The sequence below is a fragment of the Protopterus annectens genome, chromosome 5.part0 (genome assembly GCF_019279795.1).
Source record: "Protopterus annectens isolate FY-2018-M chromosome 5.part0, PAN1.0, whole genome shotgun sequence".
Taxonomy (NCBI): Eukaryota; Metazoa; Chordata; order Ceratodontiformes; family Protopteridae; genus Protopterus; species Protopterus annectens.
In genome coordinates, this window is record NC_056735.1 from 310,684,774 (window position 1) to 310,703,866 (window position 19,093).

Genomic DNA, 19,093 nt, shown 5'->3' on the forward strand with positions numbered 1-19,093 from the left:
TTACTGTTCAGGAAATGGATGTTGATGTAAAACCTGTTGTTCTATTAAGTTTATAAGTAGGGGTAAAAAGAAAGCTTTACAAAGCAGATGTGTAGTAATGGTGTATTACTGCTGTAAGCAGTAAGCTATACTGATGTCTTGCATACTTGACCACAGTTTATGCGTGGTCCAGTGTTCTCCATTATCACCAGTAAAACATATCAAAAAGACAAGGTAGGTTTATCAAAATATCTCATAATTAATTAGTAGCCCTAAAATATTGTACTGGAACAGATTAACACCTTTGGTTTAAGTTGTTAGCCTTAAAAATAAACCAAAATTAAAATACTCTATGAAGTATCTAATGGCTTAGGGGTGGCCATGTAAAGACCTACAATCACATGTAATAATACACCTGACTTGTTGTCCTCATCTTGCACAGAATTATAACAGTGCAATTCTGTTTGTTGATATATAAATATGCATACTGTATTTCCAATGAATGGTCTGTATTCTCCCCACATAGGTTCACAATTGTGCTAAGATGGGAATTTAAGGCAAACAGGACTCATGGACTCATCAGTAAGGAAGAGTCCAACTGAGGGACAATGATTGCTTGACTGCATCACCATCACCTCCATTACCACGTTATGATTACTATCATTGATAGTCTAGCATGATGTGGTTTTGAGGTCTCTCATAAACTGAAGACAGACTATGGTTTTGAAAAATGTCAAGTACGTATTCAGGAAATGGTCCCTTCTGTGTCCTATGTTACAAAGGTATACTGCTCTGCTATATACTACTACACAGTAGCATTAATTATTCCAGACTATGTTTATGTTTGTAGGTGGGCCTGCAAATATTGGTAGTAGCAATTTTACTTAAAGAAGTACAGGGTTCTAAATTTAATCCCTGACTAACTTTATACTAAGGAGTTCAAACCCTGCAATATCAGTCTCAAATATTTCAACTTTTACCATCACCTCAAAGCTGGTGTCATAGTGGATTGCATTTCCTTTGGAGTGAAACTCTCATTCTTCAGATGTGTACAATGGGTTACCACATGTGACACCAAAGATGCAACGCTTTTGTTCTCTATAAAGTAAAAGCAAAACTAGTACCTACTCAGGACAAAAGTAAGTTAACAGTCTGAAAACAACACAACAGTGATATCCCAGCTTCTTTTAACACTTTAGTCTCATTTTTTCCCCTGAACTTGGGAATGCTTGCTCTACATGTTCAAACAATAAGTTTAATCCCCCCAACGTGTGTGTTTCTGTATATATCGATTTTCAATACATAATTATTTTGTATGCGTCTTTTCAATAATGTCAAACAAGCAGGTAAATAGTGCTTTATGATGTGCAGTTCAATTTTTCAAGCCTGTTCTACATTATTCACAGTGCTGTTATGACATCAAAACAAATTTAAGCAATTTTGCAGCCAACAAATACAGCACAGTCAAAATGGTACAGTAACATTTTAAAATGTGTTCATCTTTAACCCCACCTCTCTGTCTGTAAACAATAAAACTATTTTACATAAGACAAAATCTCCTACCCCCCAACCCTGAATATAGTGGGCTCAGCCTCTTGTAAACCCCTTTTTATAATCACTTGTAAGGCTGCATCATATGAAGGGAAATAGACATTAGCCACCATCTGCAATACCAATGCATCTCTCAGTGATTGAAAACAGGAATCAGTTAGTTCCCATTTTTGATCACTGAGGGACCTGATGATTTTAAATGTATTTTCATTCTGCAAACATGCTTTTAAAGTGGTGTTAAACAACTGAATGATTCTCCTTGACAGTGGTATCATGTATTGTTTATTACAAGTTTCTGGAGCATTACTAGTCAGCTTTTTTTTTTTCTTAAATACTAAGTTTTATGGTTCAAGTAAATTAATAGCCTTTCACTGCTGTTATGTTTAGTTATGTTTTACTTATTTGTTTATTTACTGTATTTCTTTACCAGGAAAGCCCAACTGGAAATGAAATCCCTTTTGTGCAGAGGACCAGGCACACAAAATTACTGTGATTACTTACATTGAGAAAAAACAGTACAGTAGATAATACAATAGAATGACAACATGGAAAACACTGTAGGAATACAAATACAGAGTACAACAGCAGTATAGAAATGTGAGTACAAAAGTAGTGTAGAACAATCTGATATAGACACGTTGCATTTCATCCCATTCCTTCTTTTAATACACTGCCTGTGCTATTTGTGTTTAACTTGTTTCTTTTTCATCTGTTTATACCTGCATTTTATTACATTTTGTACTGCCATAATCTTTATGAAAACACTTTCCTATTTGTTAAGAAGTTTGTTCTTGTTCGTATCACCATATGTTAATAGTATTAAACCATTAGGACAGTGAAAGGAGTTTGTTGAAACATTTATTATCTGAATAGATAGCAGCACATTTGAACTATACTAATAACAAGTTTAGACAGTCACAAACACAGCAGAACTACAGAACTAAATACATGGGCCAGGTCATTTTGGAACATTCCTTCCAGAAATAGTTTACAATCTTGACTGGAATGACAGATATGCAATTATTATTCAGTGACTGTTAGTCAGCATATTTCTAACATACTCTGAACTTTCTCATGACTTAATTTGCATAGTTACACAAACAAACCTATATTCAGTATAAGACCTGTAGTAAAACAAGGCCAAACTACATAGATTTGATCAACCATTGTTTTGGCTCTACAATCTACTGAACAATCTATAGAAAAGATATTCAAATTCCTTTTTACATTTTCATAGTTGTCACCCCATGTCCCAAAAGAAAAGAATTGTGAAAGGACATATGGTTCATTTGTCCAGAATCGGAAGTGATGATGAAATATTCACTAGGGAGATGGACATTTTGACTGGAATGTTTAAAGAGACAGGTTATCCTATATATTTTGATAGAATCCAAGCAGTACTTGGTTACCCCTGTTGTTATGCACCACCACTGTGCTTCTCCCTTGCAGAGCTTAACGAGTATGTGAACTGCTGTCCAAAGTAACTTGTACAGAATATTTTGTAAATTGAGCGGCTGAGATTTCTGCCCCATTCCTCAGTAGAATGGACTCTAATGGTGCATTTCAAAAGTTTATATATATGTCATGTTTCTATTTTGTTTATTGTTTGTTGACCAGGTTAGTCCCACTGGGATAGTGGCCTCTTTTCAGGGGTGACCTGAAGTGCCATTACTAATACTAGGGAAAATTTGACCAGAGCATCAAGGAACATCCCTTACATGGACAGCTGTTCACTAGTGAAATCCTTCAAAGCAAACTGTGAGTCCAAATTGGTCACATCTGCTAGAGACAATCATAAAGCCTTCGTCACATATGTCCGCAACCTCAAAGGAAGCACCCAGATCTGCTCAGAACTGATGGTCAAGGACACCACATATACAAATGTCATAGATATAGCAAACTTGCTGGCTGACAGATTCAGTGAAAGCTTCACCCCTCTGCCCCTCCCATCAGTAAATCAGGACATCCCCAGTACCTGCCCTTTTCCCCTTATATCTAGGGAACAGGTCATCACTGCTTTCTCAATTGCAAAAAATACAACCTCCATGGGACCTGATAACATACCAGGCTGCATCCTATGTTAACTCTGGCAGGAACTTGCAGCACCATTAGGCACCCTATTCAACCAAAGCCTGAAGACCGGCTTCATCCCAGATGAATGGAGGGCAGCCACTGTCATCCCTTTACACAAAGGTGGAGCATCCACTGATCCGGGAAATTATAGAGCATCCACCGATCTGGGAAATTACACACCCATCAGCCTAACTAGCCTGATGTGCAAGGCCATGGAAGAGATTATCATGGACCTCATTAAGAAGGACATTGGCAACTTCCAAACACTTGATCCTACACAGTTTGGCTTCATCAGGAGGAGGTCATGTCTGCTAATTTTGGTTGACTTCTTTGAGACAGTCACCAAAGCCATGGATGAGGGGAAGACAGCGCACACCACCTACCTTGACCTGGCCAAAGCCTTTGAAACTATTCCCCACTCGGGCATAGTAGATAAACTCTCTCAACTAGGCATCAATCCATATGTTACCATATGGGTAGTAAACTGGCTCACTGACAGAACCCACCTAGTCAAAATAGGGGAAGCCACCATCTATGGAATACACTCCCTCTCCACATCAAGCAGGGTACCTCTTTACCCCTCTTTAACTGCAACCTGGATAACTGGATGGAAAACAGAAAATATACTCCTGGGATTCCACCTGTGTCCCTGCTGGACAGGCGCATTGGGTGCTGACTTGTCTAAACATGGGCTAAACTCTTGGCTAGGCTTATAAGGGCATCAGGGCCAATAGCCTAGTAACGTGCTATGATCCTATGATGTCAGGGGATGAAAGGAAGGAAGTTAGACCTGTTCTTGTTTTCCAGTCAGTACAAGAATCAGATAGTGTTCTGCAAACACCAACAACAGACATTCCTAGTGTTACATATACTATTATTGTGAAGAGGTCACAGACTGAGTTTGTTAGAAACAATGCAAAACAAATCCATTACCTCTTTTATGTATTTCATCCACTAAAGACATTATTATTGATAGATATGCTGTTTTGGACTTTATTGTTGCTCCTTTTGGATTAACAATTAAAGATATTCATGCATTTAGCCATGACTGGAAGGACGCCTTTTCTGATATCAATTTTGAGACTGTTGAGACTGCAGATTGATTTTTTACAGCAGATTGATTTAAAAAGATTGTGTCAGCCATGGGTGCAGTATATATTTTTGCCCTGATTATGAACTTTAGAGGAAAACTGATTCTACAGTTTAGAACTCCAAACATTAATGATACCTTTACTAGGCAGTATCTCTAATTTTACTGTGGATGTGTTTTTGATATTAAGAAAATGTATGATAATTGGGGTTTGTAGAATGGGTCATGGGAAGTGTGGGTTTGCTATCTAAGCAGCATGTTAAAGTGAAGCATATTCCATGTCATTTTTATTAATGATCATACAGCACACATGTAGTACAAAGGGCAGCCTGAAACATTTATTTGTGGTTCCTTATGATATCTGATTCAAAGTGCTGTAGTCAGTGTGGTGCTCTAGGCCATGCTGCTTTTAATTGTCTTCCTTCTGTAAGGAATGTAAAACTGTTTGACGTTTTTGGTTTGATTGTCCCAAGTTACTTACAAAAGAGGTGGAGGATACTAAGTAAGTTATCTTGGAGGCTAAACATAAAAAACAATGTATCAGTGGCCGAGGAGTCTCCTGGGGAAAAGGTTATAGCACCACATATCAAGGCTGTGCCAGAAAATGTTCCTTTTACTACTTCTAATGCATTTAAATACTGGCTGTAAAAGAGGTGCCTGACAGTGATTCTGCACATATTTTACAAACAACACTAAAGTCCATATTGGAAGAGGGGCGAAAGGCAAGTGATGACAGTGATGTCATGCAAAGTTCTGGAAATTAGGAAATGGATAAAAGTAATAAAGCCCTAGTAAGAGAGTACATAAAAGGAAGCTGAGACAATGGGCTAATAAACACTCTGTTAACAAATGAAAAGGATAATCTTGTTCTTAGCAGCTTAAATGTGAACAGCTTGATTAAGGAATTTTGCAGATTATAGATTTTACATGTTTGTATATGGCCAGGGACTGATATTATTTGTTTACTTGATATACGATTATTTACTGATTTACAACAAAAACAGATTGAGGTTATTTGAGGGCATAAACTTGTTAGGAGCTTTGGAAGAGTTTTATGCTCTGGTATACCCATTTTGTTTAAATCCAGTATTTGTCCCGGTCCCCTTCAATAAAGACATCACACTGAATGACATTTGATGACCTTTGTTAAACTTCCATAAGTCATAATTTATTTAAGCAATAACCGATGATGTGGTGTGGTATATTGAAGATTTACCCAAAGCTGGTGTGGTTTAATCACTAGGGTGAATCCCGAGTGATTAAACAAAGGCAACCGTGGGTAAATCTTCAATATACCGCAACCATGGAGTTGGTTATTGCTATTTTACAATGACATCATTTAAGAAAAAAAATACTTACTTTTCTTACATAATGTCTTTGTATAACGGCAGATTACTGTTCTTATGCCGGTTGTGGTATAATGCTTCTTCGTTTTTATGTACTGTGCATCCGTATGGGACTTGCGTCCCCATGCATACCCAGTACATCAATGCTTTGAAACGGAAGCAACGGAGAATAGAAAGTCACCGTTGCTCCGTTTTCTCTCCTCTCTCTTTTTTTTTTTAATTGTTAAAAAAAAAAAAAAAAACATTTTGGGGCACTTTATACCAACGGAAAAAAGTCCAGGCAACCGGACCTTTTTCCATTGGTATATTGTGAGATTTACAACGGGCATGCTGGCTAGGCTGGCCAATCAGCATGCATGTTTTCGAATATTAATAGGGAGTCATTGTATAATAACCAATATTTATTAACTACAACAAACACATGGTACAGTTGAGCATAACATCCATGTAACGGTAACTAGGATACCATGATCCCACTCATCCTGACCCAGGAAGCAGCATCCATACCTCCACCCGCTTACTTATGAAGCAGCGTACCACCACTCACTTCATTTACCATATATTGAATTACACATCCAACCAAATAAGCAGCTTACCTCGGCTTGCTTATTTTACTTATCAAGCAGCATCCAACTGCTGACCTTCCTTCCCAACTTATTGAATTGAACATCCAGGGAGGAACATAAGAGGGCAAGCCTGTCCTCTCTTTTATGCTCTACCCAGACTAATAACCACAATCCCCACTATTCCACCACAAAAAGGAGAAGGAAGGCGGGTAGCAAGTTCACACCAAAATGTGATTCCATCTCCAGTTACATTATCCTAAACCCCTAAGGCCCCTTTCTACCCCTACCTCATTTCCTTCCAATCATCCCTCCTTCCCATTTAACCCTTTCACCCCCACCCACTTAATACCTGCTACTACATTTATCTACCCCCCCTCCCTTGAAGATGTCCCTGGACAAACTGGTTTATTACCAAACCACATTTCTTTGTTAAATGTATTAATTGGTATTCCAGGACAAATTCTAGTCTGTGATATGTAGTCCTTGGTAAAGAGTTTTATACACATTTATGCTCCTACTAGTAAAAAATCTTGGGAATATGTATTTTGTGCATTACATTTTTAAGTGTTAATTGTCCCACTATTGTTGTAGGAGATTGCATCTGCCATATGAAAGCTGAGAACAAATTGCAGATGTAAAGTTACAGGTTGAGATACTAGACTCTAACAATCCTGTTTTAGGACCTCACACAGGGCCAACTTATCGTGGAGGTAGATTATCCACTGAGATTCATCATTTTCCTTATACATAGTATTTTTCTTTAATTTCTCCTGTTCTTATTCTTGTAAATATAAATGGTCATATTGCATTAGTTTTAGACCTGGTTAAGAATGCATCTAGTTTAACAGCTGGTAAAGGCATTAAAAAGTTAAATGGGCAAGTAGAAAAAAAAAAAAAACAACAGAATGGAAAGATATCTTCCATCTGTTATGGGAACAAGTGGTCACTTCAACTTGTGTTTACTGAAAACTGGTCACAGTGGTGGACTCTATAAGGCAAATCATAAAACTTAATTTTGTTCTGCAGAAAAACAACTTCTCAGTAAAAAAAGAATAAATATTTCTCTGCTTGGAAGAATTATGAGGTTTCCTTACAGTCTGTAGACTCTGAAGTTTGCCTAGAAAGTCAAAGAATTTTAGAAACACAGCTGCTAGAATAGATATTGTTTTAGCAAATCAATGATACATTACTCAGTGTTCTAAACAAGATGCATCTACTTTTTTAATAAAAAGTTAAAAAAATCTGAATTAATGCTATGGTTGCTTAATACTGATGGTGTTATGGCCATCACCCAATTTGAATAACGTGGATTGTAGAGGCTTATGTTCAAACTTTGTTTCCCCTGTGACACTGTTATAAAATGATGGAATATCCTTCACATTTCTGCATCAGGGATTGAAGTATTAGATAGTCACTTATCTTATTCAGAATTTGTTTCTGTTTTGTGTGACCTTTTTCCTGATTCATTCCCAGGTATAGATGACATTACCTATGAGTTCTATAAAATATATTAAACAAAACCACTTTTTAAGTGTTTCAACTGCATCCAGAGTTATCTAGGCTAAGATAAGAATATTTTATTGATTTATTGCACTTGTACTTTGTTTATACAGTGATAACTAGTATTTTCAAGCATTTTTAAAGCATTTATTTAATTTTCTAGCACAAATCATGATCTCTGTGTTTGTTGGCATTTCCTTGTTTGCCTCCAGATCACCTTAGAGTAGGGCATGTCTGATGTTAGCCAGGGGCTTACTTGTGTGGTAGTCTGTTGTTTAATCTGCATTTGTGAGCTACTTTTGCTGTGCTTTAACATTAAGAAATTCCAGGATCATCCATCTTGTGGCAGAAGGTGTTTACCTGGTCTCTAAGTTGGGAAGCACTCCAGGGAGCAGAAAGTGTAGTTGTTTATTGGCTAGAGGTCATAGAAGTCAGTTTTCAAGTTTTATTCCCTGCCATAAATCAGGTACGTTTGCATGGAGCTGCCCACCATGCGGAAATGGTTAAGAATACTCTGTATAGTACCAAACACCTACACAGTAAAATTTGCATATAATGTTAGGATTACGTCTTAAACCTGTTAAATAGCATGGTATTGCATCAAATTAAGCTTAGAGCAGCTATTTTATGCATCAAATAGCACTACCATATCCTAGCAGTATACATCATCTCGCCCTTAACTAGAGAAACTAGTCTGCATATAGAAAAGCACTATCATATCATAGCACTATATAACATCTTGTCCTTAACCCCTGAAACTACCATAAGAAACCCTTTTAAAACCCAATCCTTAATCCTAAACAGCCCAGTGTATTACAGGACTGAACAACATAGATATGCACTTTCCTAATGTCTCTGTGGACAGCTTGGTAGATTTGGCCATCCTAAGGCAATGTAGCAATTATCTCATGTTCTCAGACAACCAGTTAATTATTAAAGAAAATAACACAGTATGTGGGAAATGTAAATACACAACTTCCTTGGAGGCAAAAATCTCACATACAAATGAGGCTGTCAGAAATACCCACACTACATTGCTCACCACATACACAGATTGTTTTACACTGGGATGCTTAAAAGAATCTTTCCCAAATCTCAAAGACCTCTAAGGACACCTAACAGCAACACTCATCAGCAATCACTAAAACACGCACACACCAAAAGAAACACCAAGCATCTAACACCAGCCTACACCCAATGGTCCCCCAAGATCAAAGGCCATAAGGTAAGCATATACTTTACCTAATAGTCTTGTCATTGGGGACTTCACTGGGTGACACAAAGATGCCCCACTCACAAAGGGAGACAAGGTGAAGGTAGTGGTTAATTGTCTATCTGGAGCCAGGATTTGCAATATCACATACTCACTCAAGTCACTGCACCCCAGGTATCAATATGATTCTATCACAGTCCATGTGGGTGACCTGAGATGCACCTCACTGGACTCTATGAAAACAGACATAATGGATCTCTTGGAATACATGTCACAGACCGGTACAAGCCTTGTACTGAGCAGCATACTACCTTCACTAAGGATGATGCCACAGTGCAAACATAAAATGATTGATTTCAATAATTGGCCTAGTTACTGGTGGCACTCCTGGGGGGATCTAATATCTGTCAGCTTGGGAGGGTATCGTCAATATACAACATTGCTTTGCCAAGAATGGGTTGCACCTATCCCCCTAGACTTTCAAATATTGGCTAAAACTTGATTTACCCCTTAGAGCCTTTTTAGGCAATGCCAAAAAGACAAAACTACCAACATAATGAAAAAGTCTCCAAGCAACCCCAATGTGTTACTATTCAGTGCTAGCAGACTTAATAAAAACACCACATCCTTCAATCCCTCCTTACTGTGGAGCATTACTCTAGCTCCAACACCCTAGCCCAAAGGTTCCTAGAATTTATAAACTCAAATGCTATGGAACAACTTGTTACCACTCCCACAAGAGGGGAAAACATACTGGACCTGATCATCACCAACATGGGGACTCTATGCTCCAGACCAGAAGTGTATCCCTCACTGGTAAGATCAGACCATAAACTAATCTCACTGGATATTCACATCCCGACTCCACCCCCTGCCCTGAAAACCACAGTGAAAAACTTCTCTAAAGCAAATTTTACACTCCTCAAAACCGAGGTGGAATCCTTCAAAGCCCCCGGGCCTGTGGAAAATATGGCCCAGACCACAGAATCCTTTATAAACGCATTCTATGAACACCTTCAGGAATGCATGGGTCATGCAATCCCAAATAAAACCAAGACCCAATCCTCCAAAGGCAGACGTCCTGTCTGGTGGACCCCAGCCATAAACAAACTATACAATAGAAGGAGGAAGCTACTACATGATAGAGCAAAATCCCAAAAAGGGAAGGCATCTCTGATCAGTATTAGCAAAAAACTATGGGCACTCATAAAATCGTCTAAGGCCAGCTTCGAGAGAAAAATTGCACAGGACACTAAGAATAATCACAAGGCTTTCTTTAGTTATGTTAGGAACCTGGGTGGGAATTCCCAGATATGCTCAGAATTAGTCCAAAATGACAAAAAATACACCAAACCCACAGACATTGCCAACATCCTAGCTGACAGGTTCAGCGCAAACCCCCCCCCCCCACCAAAATGGCAAATATCTATCCCAGCAGAGTGCTGCTCCCCTGACATCTCAGATGCTCAGGTAAGAGCTGCCCTCTCCAAAGCAAAAAACACAGCATCAGTGGGACCAGACGGTGTCCCGGGCTGCGTCCTACATGAACTCCAAGAAGAGCTAAACCCAGACATAAAACTACTGTTCAATCTCAGCCTTACTACAGGATATGTACCCAAAGAGTGGCGTACAGCAACAGTGGTCCCTCTCCACAAAGGTGGTGCCTCAACGGATCCTGGAAACTATCACCCCATAAGCCTGACTAGCTTGGTCTGCAAAGCTATGGAAAGGATCATCATGGACCTCATAAATAAAGATATTGGGGACCTACAGACACTGGATCCTACCCAGTACGGCTTTGTTAAGGGCAGATCCTGCCTCTTAAACCTGGTTGATTTCTTTGAAACTGTCACCAAGGCCATTGACGAGGGGAAGGTGGTTCACACAGCCTACCTGGACCTTGCAAAAGCCTTCGATACAATACCCCAGTCGGGCATTATAGATAAGCTCACCAGCTTAAATATAAACCCCTATGTCACTAGATGGGTTGCAAACTGGCTCAAGGACAGAACCCACATGGTTAGAATTGCTGGAGCCATGTCAGACTCCAAACCAGTTACAAGTGGCGTCCCACAAGGCTCAGTCCTGGGACCTCTCTTGTTCGGTATATATTTCTCGGAGGTACAGGCCAACACAGAAGGACTGTGGCTGACCAAGTTCGCAGATGACTGCAAACTGGGCACCATAATTGACTCTCCAGCCGACACAAGCATCCTCCAAAAGGGCCTCATAGAAACAGACAACTGGTGCCAGAACCATGGCCTCAAGCTAAATGCCAAAAAGTGTATAGTCATCCCCTTTGGCAAAAACAAAGTGCCCACAAATTACCATATAGGTGGTAATCCATTAAGTACAGAAGAAGTAATTAGGGACCTGGGGACCCAAGTTGATAGCAATCTCTCATTTGACAACCACGTGGCCAAAGTGGTTAGAAAAACATTTTATATAGCCCACCTAATCATGAAGGGATTCACATCTAGATCAGGGGAGGTCATCGTGCCTCTTTACTCATCCCTCATCAGGCCCATAATTGAGTACAATGCCCCTTTTGGGATGTACCTTACCAGACACCTGCAGCAACTGGAAAGACCCCAAAAGTACCTCAACAAGAGGATTAAAGAGCTCAAACAGATGCCATATGCTGCCCGGTTAAAGAAACTCCAGCTCTACTCAGTGGCATACCGCCTGCTCAGAGGCAATCTGTGCCTGACGTATAAAGCCATGTCCAACCCGGAATTAATGGACATGCTGCACCTCAGAAAATCCAAATCCCATCGAGCTACGCGCTCGAGAGACTTGAACCTCAGCACTGAAATAAATAGGACATGCTGGAGGGACAGATTCATAACCCAGAGGCTCCCTTCACTCTGGAATAAAATCCCAGTCCAGGTTAGGCAGAGTCCCTCATTGACTCTCTTCAAGAGGAATCTTGATGAGTGGATGGGAGATCATAGGTTTACCCTGGGTATCACTTCTGTGTCACTGTTAGACAGATGCGCAGTATACTAACCTCGAAAAAGGGCATAGCAAAATTAATTTAAAATGGGTGGCAAAAGCCAAACACACTCTGGCTAGGCTTATAAATGCCCTAGGGCAGATAGCCTAGTATGAACCTATGAACCTATGAACCTATGTAGGCATCTGTTCCACAACCAAAACTTGAATTAAATCCATGGAAAGTACTCCGGTAGTGCAAGGCTACATTGCCTTCCACACATTTAGACCAACAACAGCACAGAGTGGGGAAAAGGTACAGGTGTGTTGATCCACATTAGCAACAAACATACCTCCAGGCTGATTAAGTAGAATGATGCCATGGAGCTCATCCACAAACTTTAAGGTCCCTCACCAGATCATGGCTAGCTACAAGTCACCATCCATGCCCCTAGAGCATACCTCTCAACTGTCCAGATTTTCACAGAATGTCCAGATTTTTGACTCATATTTTTGGTCTATTTCTCATACAATTGTGATTTTCTGGCAAACCACTGGCATATCACTGAGGACTGAAGTCAGAAAGTAGTGGCAGACAGATGAATTTCAGACTTCATGTTCTTCAGAAAATTCATGTTAAATTCTATCAACTTTCTAAGTTTGTAAGAGCAATACTTAAAAAAGTGCCCCTATTTTTGGGTGTTTGTCCAGATTTTCTGCTCTAAGAGTTTGAGAGGTATTCCCTAGAGTCTCATGACTTACGTAAACCCACTAGACACATTCACCATCCAACAAACACCCTATTCATGGATCATAAAGCTGTCTCCTTTGAAGTAAAAATCAACCAGAAAAAAACAGCTAAACCAGTAACAGGAACTATTCAAAGGTAAACTACATCATACTAAGTGACAGTTTGTCAAAATACAAGGCTCCCCCTAACCCTGAGATCAAAACTAAATCTGCAGAATTATTCACAAAGTCTTTATACAAACGTGAATGGCTGCATAGAGGTTGCCATACCTACCAGTAGTAAACCAAAAACAAACACCTAAAAACAAAACTTACTTGTAGAATCCTCACCTAAACAAGGTATATTATAAAAGAAGAAATCATGGCCAAAATCAGGAAGAGCAACTTTCATAAAGACAAGTGCTCCCTTGTACTACTAAACAAGAAATTAAGCAGTATAATGAAGTCCAGCAAAGCCAGCTATGGGGTCAGGATAGCTTCACAGGCTAAGGACAATCACAAGGCCTTCTTCACCTATGTTCAGAACCTTAAAGGTAACACACAGCAGTGTGCTTCAGCAATCAAGGTGACATAGCAAATATACTGGCTGATATATTTAGCGCAGACTTCAACCCTCACTCCCACAGCTCCATTGAGTGAAATCCCCTCCAGCATACTTTCTCCAATGATCAGCAGATACTAGGTTCTGGCAGCACTTGCTTAAGCCAAGAACAATGCTTCTTTGGATCCTGACAACATCCTATGTTACCTCCTGAGCAGTCTAAAACATGACTTATCAGGATTCCTTGAGACACTCTTCAACTACAGTCTTGAAACAGGTTACGTTACAAGTGAATGGAAGACCACAATAGTCATTCCTCTCAGTGAGGGTGGACAATCAGCTGACTGACAGAACTATATACCCATCAGTCTAATGAGTCTAATATACAAAATTATGGAATGAATCATCATGGAAATGATAAAAAGGACATTGAAAACTGACAGACACTAGACAAATTCCAATTTGGCTTTGTTAAGGGAAGGCTACTTCATCTGGTAGGCTTCTTTAAGAGGATCACCAAGGCAATGGATGAGGGTAAAACAGTGAATACCACATATCCTGACCTGCCCAAGGTATTTGATACAACACCCCACTCAGGTATTGTTGACAACTTCTTTCAGCTAGCCATAAATCCTTGGATAACCTGCTGGATTGCTGGCACACAGACAGAACTCAAAATGTCAGGATAGGTGCGACCTCATCCATCAAAAGGCCAGTCACTAGCAAAGTACCCCAGGGATCTGTGCTGGGTCCACCTCTATTTGGCATTTACTTGTCAGAGTCAAGGACAATGTTCAAAGCCTTTGGCTCACCAAAGTCACAGATGACTGTAAATTTGGAGCTATTACAGATTCTCCCCAAGACACCAACATCGTGCAAGAGGATGTAACACAGACAAATGACTGGTTCAAAAGCCATGGCCTAAAACTCAATGCAAAAAATGCATTATAACACCCTTTGGGAAACTGGCAACCCAATGTACTTACTCCATTGGTATGATACCCCTAAGAGTCACCCCAATAGTAAGGGATCTGGGAGCATATGTAGACAGCAATCTGGCCTTTGAGCAACATGTAGCTAAAATAGTTAGAATATCATCCTATTTCAACCAACTTATAGGAAAAGGTATGACATCAAGGTCCAAGGAAGTTATACTACCAATCTACTTGATCCTTATCGTGTACCTAACGAGACACTGGTTAGGGTGGGTGTTTGGCATAATGGTTAAGGTGTTTACCTTACAGACAGAGGTTGCAGGGTTTCATTCTCACATGGGGTAATTGGCTAGGCTTAAAATGGCCCATGAGGCCAGTTAGCCTAGTACTAATCTTTGAATCTCTGATCCTATGAATAGCTGGAATGTTCAAAAAAGGATTCTCACCAAGAGAATTCAGGGCATTAATACCTCATCCTACACTAATCATCTAAAGGCTCTGTCTGTGTATTCGGTCTCCTATAAGCTGCTGACAGAAGATTTTTGTCTGGATTAGAGGACTTCCTCAGACCCAGTCCTGATAGATCTATTGCACATCCACAAAACAAACAGCATCAGAAACACTAGATCCAGGGTTCTGAACTTCTCTTGTGACATAAACAGAATGTGCTGGAGAGACAGATATGTGTCCCAAAGGATCTCCGTGCTATGGAATAGGTGTCCTATCCATGTAAAACAGAATTCAGCCTATTCAAAGGAAACCTTGACAACTGGATGGGAAATCATAAATTACCTCTTTTCTGGCCCCCATGTCCCTTATGGACAGAGGCCACTGAGAATAAAAGCATGATCATAACTGACACCCTCCTCCACAATCCCTTAGTTACTTCCCTACTAACATGCTCCACATATAGACACCCATGATACTCTGGATTCAAATGGGCTTGGGGTGCACAGGTAGACTTGTAAGGGCCCTAGAGGTCCTTAGCCCAGTAACAAGTTATGTACCTATGAAACTGTAAGACAGAAACTTATTTTTCATTAGGTATTAATTGAATGGTTGGACGTAGGTATAACTAGTTTGTCTGTCTGTGATAGTTTTACAAGATTTATATTTAAAATGAAAGGTCACAAATAAGATATTCAAAATTGAAGGCCCATTACATTAAGAAACACAGACTATAACATTTTCTATAAAACACTACAAGTTGGACTAAGTCATATTATCTTTAATAAATTTCATACGGGACTTTTTGGAATGAAAGGAAGACAGAATAGGGAAATGATAGCAGTTTTATGTGAAATAATTGATAGCATTACTCATACTAAGAAAGGCCTGCTTATTTCATGTGATATCCAGAAAGCCTTTGATATGATTTCACATAAACACTTGTGGGATATACTGAAATCTTATGGTACTGGTATTAAATTTTTGTGTGTTCTGCTCAGTATTTATGAAAATTCCTAGGTTAGGCCTTTAAAAATGGTCACTTTGGGAATAAAATTAAAGTCTGCTGAGGTGTCAAACAAGGCTGCCCATTGAGAGGGATGTTATTTAAGTTGGTGATGAATGTTATTGTGTTGGAATGTTCTAGGTCTTGTAAGGATGCTTTATGGTGCTAGTTTTTCCTTATGCTGATGATTTTAATCTTACTCTGAACTCAGAATATTATATTGATGCTACCCTTCAGGAAGTTAAAACCATATTACTGAAAGTTGAAGTGTCCCATAATATGCACAAGTGTGTTGATTTTGGTTTTATGTCATCTTTACTTGAAATCCAGTTTGTGTATGATAAAATTACTATTTTAGGAATACCTTTAGTTGGGGAACAGGACATTTCTAACTTAGTAAGACTGTATCCATGTTGATATACAAAAGATTTTGGATACCTGGCACTGTTTTAAATTGCCTTTTCAAAAAAAGTTTATGTTTTGAATACTATTATACTAGGAAAATTAGGTTATACAGGGTAAGTTTTTCCTTTTCCTAAAAAGAAATAGAAGACAGATTTTTTTTGGGGGGGACAGTTAAACTCTATTAACAGAAATGTTATTTTTTGTAAAAAACAAAAATATTATGGGTTAAGTCTAATAAAGCCTACTGTCTGTTTAGCCTCTCTCCATTTATACTTGATACTACTTAGGTTGCAACATTACAGAGTGGGTTTTGCTTAGTGCGTTGTTATGAAAAAATACAATAATACTTGGGCAAATGTGTTTACAGGTAAACACAGGAGACTGTACCATAAAGGAATACACTGATAAAATACTTCATTGGAAACTTCTGGATTCTTCATCTATAAAGACCAGAAGCTTGTGATATATATATATATATATATATATATATATATATATATATATATATATATATATATATATATATATGGATTCACTTTATATCTTAGAAATACTGAAATGTCGAAATTCAGTATTTCAAAGCTATAAAGTCGAATGTTTGAAACACAGAAAACTCAGAAGCACGAAATTCAAAATCTCGCACACCAGAGATTTTGAATTTCGCACTACTACTGCACACACACACACACACACACACACACACACACACACACACACACACACACACACACACACACACCATCCTCCCCACACACAAACACAAGCTCTCTACTACATAAAAGCAGGGGGGCAAGCCTCCCTGCAACCCCCATATGGGGGCCTGTGCCCCCCACACCCCCCTACTTAAATATTCTAACTCCAAGGTCGCACTACACAAACACACACACAACACCACACAAGCTATATTCTGCTTGCACACACACATCACATCAATAAAACACACTAACACACACCAAAGACCCTACCCAAAACCCTTTACACACACACACTTACCTGAATCCGTAACCACAGTGGAACCTCAGAAGCGCAAAATTCAAAACCACCGGTATTCAAGGTTTTGAAATTTGCGCTTCTGAGCTTTCGCTCTTTTCAGGATTCCACTTTATGGGCTCGAAATACTAAATTTTGACATTTCAGTATTTCGAGCTTCTAAAGTGAATATATGTATATATATATATATATTATTCTTACTTTTTTGATTGGCCGAAGGAAATATTTCCTCTCATATTTTACAAAGTATTAATTGTAAAAAACATATGTTTCAAAATATTAAGACAATTCAAGACTTTTTGTGGAGACTTTTCTTAGGCAAGTTACCATTTAAAGGTAATGAGTAAAGTACAAGGTTACAGATCAATGTTTTTGTCATATTTATAATAATGAAGTAACCCTTTCACATATTTTTTTCAGACTGTTCCAGAGTTCAGTTATTTTGACAAATATCTTTGTGCTCATATAATATTGATTTTCTTTAACTTATCACACTAGATATGATTCTGTATGGATATTATTATAGGTATTTGACTATTGATGTATGTTTGACAGATACATTTTTACATTTGGTTAGCAAGCTGTGACCAATTATTGTTTTAACAAAATGTGGGACTGTGTTTTGATACTGGTAAAGCTAAGGAAATGGTTGTGGAAGAAACTGTTGAACTAGTGGATATGTTTTATTTATTTATTTATTTATTTTTTTTGTAAAACTTTTTTTTTACCCTTGTTGATTGTGTTATGTGATGTTCTTGCTTGTTGTCCCCTACTCCTTTGGATAAGTGGCATGGGATCTCATAGAAAAAGGTAATACAAAGTGTAGTCACTTAGCTAGAGTTAAGTGAACATCTATGCAAACTATATTATGCAGAAATGGTTCTAAACTAAGCTGCTATGACTTATCTGCTCCTTAGTAGCATATGTTTTAACAGATCATTACAAGGCTTTATTTTATTTGTCATAGCAAAAGCAAGACAGTATGCTAGTCACTTAAATAAAGTTTGTTTAATAATAGGTCAGCTTTTCCTTTTTGTAAAAGGGACAGATAATTGATCTGTCCTCAGCTTCTGTAGTACCGCAGTTTCTGGGGCATCCAGGACTTGCAAAAGGTATTTGCCTTTTTTCTGGTGGTTAGGATGAAAGAATATATTGATTCAGGGAGGCTGTTGAGAACACATTGACATAAAGGAGGAATTATGTTTTAAAGGCACTTTTTTGTTGTGAAAAGGCAGTGCAAGTTTGCTTGTTCATGAGAGCTTGTAACTCTGAAATCTTTATTTCTGAAGTTACAGCAAGGAAAGAAAAAGCACCTTTGAGAGCAGATGCTTAATATCCATTGTGGCATCTGGTTCAAAAGAATGCAACTTTACCTTCTCCAGCATGAAGATCACTTCCCATCAAGAAGAAATAATGACCTTTTTTGGAGGCTTTAGGAAAAGAAACTCTTTTTAAGAGGGCTTTATCAGATGCATATAAGTGCCTTTTTGAAGGCCTTTGGTGAAGAACGCCTTGTAAAGACTTGAACAGATGATTGCCTTTTTGAAAACTTTAAGTATAAAAAAAACTTTAAAGAAGGCTTTAGCAGACATATTGGCTGCTATTTGTGGACAAGCTGATACTCAAGCAGCAATATCTAAAGTATACAGTTTAGTGATGGAATATATGTTATAATTGAATAAATTATTAAAATATTCTAATATTCTTTGAAGTTGGCAATTCAGCAGGCTTAATCCTTCAGTGTTAGTCCACTTAATAAGTCTTTTC